Source organism: Bos indicus x Bos taurus, chromosome 27 (genome assembly GCF_003369695.1).
Source record: "Bos indicus x Bos taurus breed Angus x Brahman F1 hybrid chromosome 27, Bos_hybrid_MaternalHap_v2.0, whole genome shotgun sequence".
Taxonomy (NCBI): Eukaryota; Metazoa; Chordata; class Mammalia; order Artiodactyla; family Bovidae; genus Bos; species Bos indicus x Bos taurus.
Window position 1 is genome coordinate 33,107,599 of NC_040102.1, and position 7,139 is coordinate 33,114,737.

At 55.6% G+C, this 7,139-nt stretch overlaps 1 protein-coding gene across 14 annotated transcripts in view; it reads right to left on the minus strand.

Moving 5' to 3' along the window:
• FGFR1 (fibroblast growth factor receptor 1) overlaps positions 1-3,050 on the minus strand; it is a 51,563-nt gene extending 48,513 nt beyond the window's left edge. For 12 of the 14 annotated variants that reach the window (XM_027529679.1, XM_027529694.1, XM_027529693.1 and 9 more), the window contains exon 1: positions 2,704-3,050. The gene's annotated coding sequence lies outside the window, so the exon portion shown is untranslated. Of the gene's footprint in view, positions 1-2,397; positions 2,500-2,703 lie in introns of those variants that run through there. The other 2 variants (XM_027529687.1, XM_027529692.1) reach the window with 2 other exon arrangements.
• Between the last annotated feature and the right edge of the window lie 4,089 nt (positions 3,051-7,139).

Genomic DNA, 7,139 nt, shown 5'->3' on the forward strand with positions numbered 1-7,139 from the left:
CGGCACGCACACTGTCCAAGTGGCTCTTCACCCGGATGACCCTCATTAAAAAGCTGACACTCCGCTATGACTAAGAATAAATGCAACAGATATTTCAACGAGCTCCTCACCCGATGCAGTATGCAACCATCGCCGGCTGGAGCCGAGACCCCCGGCAGCTTCCCAGTCCCCAAACACCTTGTATTCCTCGGGGGGTGGGGGTGGGGGCGGTCCACGGCAGCAGCCCTGGAGGTCTTCCCAGCTAACTGGGGGCGGGGGCGGGGGAGGTGGGGAGAATACGTAAACAAGTCATTAGGGAGGCAGGCCATCCTCCCTAAGGTCTCTGGGTCTCCCCTCCAGCACCACCAAGGGCTCCCCCTGGGTCACTGGAAGGAAGGCTGATGACCCAGGCTTGGGGCGGGGGGGTAATTAACCAGACAGAGGCACGTCCCAAGGGGCCCTGCTACTTAGCTTTTAAACAAGCCTCAGGGAGGAAACTGGGAGCCCGGGCCAATAGTTGGGGTGGGGGTGGGGGGAATGGCCACTTTCTGCCCCACAGTCTCAAGGCTAAGGTTGTACAATTTAGACGGTTTTCCAAAAAAAGCGCAGGGCCGGAGGTGCAAAGGATAGAGCGCCATCTGCGGAGGAAACAGTCACCTTAATTACCATGTCTAGAGAAAGTGCGATTTCATTACAGCCTCCGAACGACCGCCCAAAGGAGGAAACCAGAGAAGTGTTTTCAATTTGAAAGAGGCTGGAGAGGAGAGGGTGAGAGACCAACTCTCCCCACCCTCTCGCAACTTTGGAACCAGAAAGCGCTTTCCTGCCTCAAAGGGCAGAACCAAAAAACCCTCAACAGGCCAACCCCTTTCAAACCTGCGGCCGGCGCGGACTTGGTAAAACTCCCCACGTTAGCCTCCGGGAGCGGCCGCCCAAAGAAAGAACTCCTTCAAAACACCGAGGGAGCCACAGCCCGGGCCCCCCTCCCACGCCCAAGCCTCTGCGCCCCGGGCTCACTCCAGGGAGGGTGGAAAAGGGGACGCGTGACGCCACCGCCGGGCGGCCCGAGACCCGGCGGCGGGCTCCGGACAGGGTCAGACACTCCCGCCGCTCCGGCTCTAACTGAAAAGGGAGGAGACTGCAATGCTCCGGTTCCAGAAACTTCTGTCAGGGCCAGCTCTGGGTCAGACCGATGGCCAAAGAGGCCAACTTATCCGATGAGATATTGTCACCCCCTAAACCTCGGCCCTCTCGCCGGCGATGCTTCTTTCTCGCACGAGCCTGAAAGCGCCAGTACAGCCTAAGTACCCTGGCATCCAGGGTAACTTCTTTTCTCCCCCAGTCCCAGCGCCTCGTCCCCAGGTCTTAAGAAAAACTCGTAAAGAGCGAGGTGATGAGGACAAGTTATAGGATCTCCGTTTCGATCCGGGGGAGGGGGCAGGGAGGAACAGGGACGTTCAAGCGGCTGCGGTGTACCCGGGTGGGGTGAAACGGAACCAGATGCGGCGGCTACATCTGGAAAATGGGGCGCGGCGGGGGGAGTGGTGGTGGTGAGGTGGGGGGAGACACGGCGGAAACTTTGAACAGGGCCAAAGCCTCTGGGTCCAGACAAGAGATGCAGGTTTCACCGCTCCCCAAGCCCCCGGCTCCCCAACCAGAGGCATCTGACTGCTTTCATAGGATCTGGGTTAAATGATTCCATCTACAACGTTAATAAATTCCTCTGCAAACGAAGGTTTCAGCCCCTCTCTTCTCCTCACCCCAAACATAGCGGGAAAGGGGAGCGGGAAGGGGGCAGAGGGTTCTGGGCCCGCGAAGCAACAAGCATCGGTGCCGAGCGAACCGCACCGGACAAAACCCTCATCCCTTCCCCCACCTCCTCGAACCAGATAGGAACTGACCAATCCCCTCCCCCCGACCCTGTAATGGGGCTTAACCTCACCCGCTGGGCGCCCTCCCCTTCCCCAAACTTCCGACCCTTTCAGAGAGGGACTAAGTCGGAGATCAGCGCCTCTGGAAAAAGGGAATTCCTTTCTCGCTCTTCGCTGAAGCAGCTTCAGCCATTTGGTGACGACACCCCCCTTTAAAACCGACTGGAAGAGAAGCGAACCGACCCCTCCACTTCCTTCCCCCTTCAGGCCCCCAGCCGCCCACCCGCCTGCTGCAGTGACCCCAGACTTTCCCGGAGATGGAAAAGGATTTAGGAAGACCCCGGATTTTTTCTTTTTCTTTGCCTTCCACCCAAAGCTACCTGCTGGATCGGGGAGACTCCCCTTGGGTGGACTAAAAGGAGATGGTGTGGAATGCAACACACACACACACCCCACCTCGCTGCCCACCCCCGCCTGCCTCCCCAGGCCCAGGAAACCCAGGACCGCCGCCGCCTCGGCCCCGGGCCCTGTCCCTCCCCGGACTCACCGCGGAGCCGCCGCCGCCGCCTCGCCAGCTCCCCAGCGCGAGTTGGCGGAAAAGTTGGGCGGCGGGACGGGCGCGGGGAGGGGGCGCAGAAGGCGACGCGAGCGGAGGGAAGGGAGGGGAGACAAAAGGGGGGCGCCGGGCGCTGGGCAGGGAGCCGGGGGTGGAGAGGGGCGGGTAACGAGCGGAGGGAGGCGCCGGATCCGACTGCTCTGCGGCGGGGAGAGCGCGCAGCCGGGAGGCTCCGGCGCCGGGGGGCCGCCCGGGACGCCGAGCCCGCCCCGGATCCGGGGGCGCCGCGGCTCTTACCTCACCCGGCGCTGCGGTTCCGCCTCTGGAGAGTCCGCCGTGGCTCGTGCGGGCGGGCGGGAGTCCGCGTCCCTGGCTCCGGCCCGCCGCCCCCGGGCTCCGCTCGGGTCCTGGCGGGGCCGCGAGAGCCCCCGCGGCTGGCGCTCGACTCCCGGTGGCGCTCGGGGCTCGGCGCCTCCAGCCCGGGCGGGAACAATGGAGCAGAAGCTGGTGCCCCGGAGGCGGGGCGGGGGGAGGGCTCCCGTCCGCCGCCCGGGGTCTCCAGACCCTGTGGCCCCCCCCTCTCCAGCACCGGGCGGCGGCCCTCAGGCTTCTGGCAGCCCGGACTCCATCGCCCGGCGGGGGCCCCGGCGCCGCGGCGTGCCCGACTGCCGCCCTGGTCCCCTGCGCCCGGTGGGGCGCCCCTCGGACCGGAGAAAAGTCCACGGGCTCCGCCGCTCTTCCAGCTGCGGCGCGCGCTCTCGGCCGGGGAAGGCGAGGTCGCCGCAATGCGCTAAGCGGAGTCTCGGGGCTGTCCGGACGTCGCCGCCCAGCTCTGGGCACAGCCCGGGCTCCTCCGCGCGCTGCGGCTGGACTAGACTTCGGGCTCCCGCGCCGCGCCGCCGCCACAGGCGAGGCCGCCGCGCCAGTGCCCGCAGGAGCGCTCCGAGCGCTATGCGCCGGCAAGGCGCGAGGGCTCCCTCTCTCACTCCCACCCCGCGCTGGTCCCACCTCCTCCTCCTCCCCCTGCCACTGCCTGCTGGGCCTTGTAGTTCTGAACCGAGGGCCCCCGAGAAGGGGGGAGCGGATTGAGCCGCCCGGCGATCCGCTGCTCCTTTGCCTCAGTCTGTCTGGCCTCCTTTGACGCGCGTGCCCGCCCCTCCAACTGTACCCCTCCAGGAGGGCGCACGAATTTCGGGCCATGGACGGATGAGCAGTTGGAGGGATGGAGATGAGACCCTGAAGCCCTCAGGTTGCACATGGACTCTGACCGTGTGCCCTGGGGAAACGATGTTCTTGTTCTGTATCTCAGTTTTCACATCTGTGAAAGGGGATAGCAAAGAGATCAAACCAGTCAATCCTAAAGGTCAGTTCAGTTCAGTTGCTCAGCCGTGTCCGACTCTTTGCGACCCCATGGACTGTAGCACGCCAGGCTTCCCTATCCATCATCAACTCCCCGAGCTTGCTCAAACTCATGTCCATCGAGTCAGTGATGCCATCCGACCATCTCATCCTCTGTCGTCCCCTTCTCCTGCCTTCAATCTTTCCCAGCATCAGGCTCTTTTCCAATGACTCAGTTCTTCACATCAGGTGCCCAAAGTATGGGAGCTTCAGCTTCAGCATCAGTCCTTCCAGTGAGTATTCAGGATTGATTTCCTTCAGGATAGACTGGCTGGATCTCCTTGCAGTCCAAGGGACTCTCAAGAGTCTTCTCCAACACCACAGTTCAAAAGTATCAATTCTTTGGTGCTCAGCTTTCTTCATGGTCCAACTCTCACATCCATACATGACTACTGGAAAAACCATAGCTTTGACTACTGAAAAAACCATAGCTTTGACTAGATGGATCTTTGTTGGCAAAGTAATGTCTCTGCTTTTTAATGTGCTGTCTCTTGATGAAAGTGAAAGTGGAGAGTGAAAAAGTTGGCTTAAAGCTCAATATTCAGAAAACGAAGATCATGGCATCTGGTCCCATCACTTCATGGGAAATAGATTGGCAAACAGTGGAAACAGTGTCAGACTTTATTTTTTTGGGCTCCAAAATCACCGCAGATGGTGACTGCAGCCATGAAATAAAAAGATGCTTACTCCTTGGAAGAAAAGTAACCTAGATAGCACATTGAAAAGCAGAGACATTACTTTGCCAACAAAGGTCCGTCTAGTCAAGGCTATGGTTTTTCCAGTGGTCATGTATGGATGTGAGGGTTGCACTGTGAGGAAAGCTGAGCGCTGAAGAATTGATGCTTTTGAACTGTGGTGTTGGAGAAGACTCTTGAGAGTCCCTTGGACTGCAAGGAGATCCAACCAGTTCATTCTGAAGGAGATCAGCCCTGGGATTTCTTTGGAGGGAATGATGCTGAAGCTGGAACTCCAGTACTTTGGCCACCTCATGCAAAGAGTTGATTCATTGGAAAAGACTCTGATGCTGGGAGGGGTTGGGGGCAGGAAGAGAAGGGGATGACAAAGGATGAGATGGCTGAATGGCATCACTGACTCGATGGATGTGAATCTGAGTGAACTCCGGGAGTTGATGATGGACAGGGAGGCCTGGTGTGCTGCAATTCATGGGGTCGCAAAGAGTCGGACATGACTGAGCAACTGAACTCAACTGAACTGAGGTTGGTCATAACTTTCCTTCCAAGGAGCAAGCATCTTTTGATTTCATGGCTGCAGTCACCATCTGCAGTAATTTTGGAGCCCAAGAGACCAACCCTAAACATTCATTGGAAGGACTGATGCTGAAGCTCCAATACTTTGGCCACCTGATGCAAAGAGCTGACTCGTTGGAAAAGACCCTGATGCTGGGAAAGATTGAAGACGGGAGGAGAAAGTGGCGACAGAGGATGGCATCACTGACTCAGTGGACATGAGTTTGAGCAAACTCTGGAAGATAGCGAAGGAGCAGGAAGCCCCTTGTGCTTGGGGTTGCAAGGAGTCAGAGACGACTTAGCCACTGAACAACAAAAAGGGGAACAATAGCACTTTCCATATACAGTTGAGGATTAAATAAAGACCTGCCACAGAGTTACTGAGCAAAGTCAAATTGCTTTTATTCATGAGAAGTTTGATGGCTCCTCAGACACTTTGCTTCCATCTCACTTTCCCAAACATATGGCCTAGGTTTTGTGGTCCAGGGCTGCTGAGTCTTGTCAGTTCTGCAGCACCATTCTCCGCCTCCGGAGTCTTCAGTCTGCAGCGAATGTTTCAGAAGCAAAGAGTGAAAGGAGCTAAGAGGTGTTGATTTGGAAATTGATCAAAGCCCACCCAGCACACACTCCAGTACTCCATGGAACTCAAGGGAAAGTAGCTAAAATGGCCTTTTCCCTGGGTCCTTCTGCAGGCTGGTATAATCTAGTGGTTCCCTGATCCAAATGGACATGAGTCCTCCCAAAAAGTTCTGAAAAATATAAATTCTTGGACCTGCTCAGACTTGAGAGATCAGGCTGTCCCAGGAAGGAGCAAAGAGTTTATATTTTTCTGCCGCTCCCATGGTGTCAGGTAGGGGACCACCTGCAGGTGAGAAGTGTGCCACCCTAGATATGATAGATACCTTCTTTCTGGCCCACTACTTAAGAACTGTTTGATTTTGGATAAGTCATGCATTTGAAAGAAATCAAGACCTGTTTACATGTTTTCCCTCAGTTGGCTGGGGCCCCCTCACAAGGTTGTCACCAAAATCAAATAAAATAATGGAATTCAGTGCACACAAAGTGTTACTTTTGATATAAATAAAGTTGCTGTGTAAGTTACTGGTAGGGCCTATTCCCTCATCCTCACCTCACTGAAACCCACAAGGTTGTGGAAGCTCAAAAACTGAACAAGACAACCCCCTCCCACCCCAACGGTTAAGGAAAGTATCTCCAAGTTATTTCTTTTCTTTTATGGCTGTGCTGTGTGGCTTGTAGGACCTGAGTTCCCCCACCAGGGATGGAACCCAGGTCCTAGAAGTGAATGCATCAGGTCCTTACCACTGGACTGCCAGGAAATTCCCTTCAAGTTAGTTTTTGTATTGGACCAGCAGGTAAAAGAACAGTGACTATCATAGTGTTGTTCACATAGTAGGAGCTCAGTACATGTTTATGGACTGACTGACAAGTAAATAAATATTTACAAATGAATGAAAAAAAAAACATTAAATACAAAGCAAGAACTCACATATTTGTGGAATAAATGAACTTCAGTCATCAATTTTTTTATTCATTTTAGGTTTTACATTTAGGTCCATGAACCATTTTGAGTTGGTTTCTGTAAATTGTGCAAGGCATGGTCAGTTGTTGCTGTGTTTTTTGTATAGAGGTATTCAAGTTTTCCAGCACCACGTGTTGCTCTGTACCACGTAGACTGTGGGATCGTAGTTCTCCAGCCCAGAATGGAACCGGCAGGGAAGTCCACTGGACCACAGGGAAGTCCCAGTTATCATTTATGGAGTTATCCCCCCTGTGAGCTTATCTCTCTACCCTTCAACCCTTCTGCTCCTGATTAAGTTCTATTCATTGGAAGGACTGATGCTGAAGCTGAAGCTCCCATACTTTGGGCACCTAATGCAAAGAACTGACTCATTGGAAAAGACCCTGATGCTGGGAAAGATTGAGGGCAGGAGGAGAAGGGGGCAACAGAGGATGAGATGGTTGGATGGCATCACCGACTTGATGGACATGAGTTTAAGCAAGCTCTGGGGGATGGCGAAGAACAGGGAAGCCTGGAGTGCTACAGTCCATGAGGTAGCAAAGAGTTGA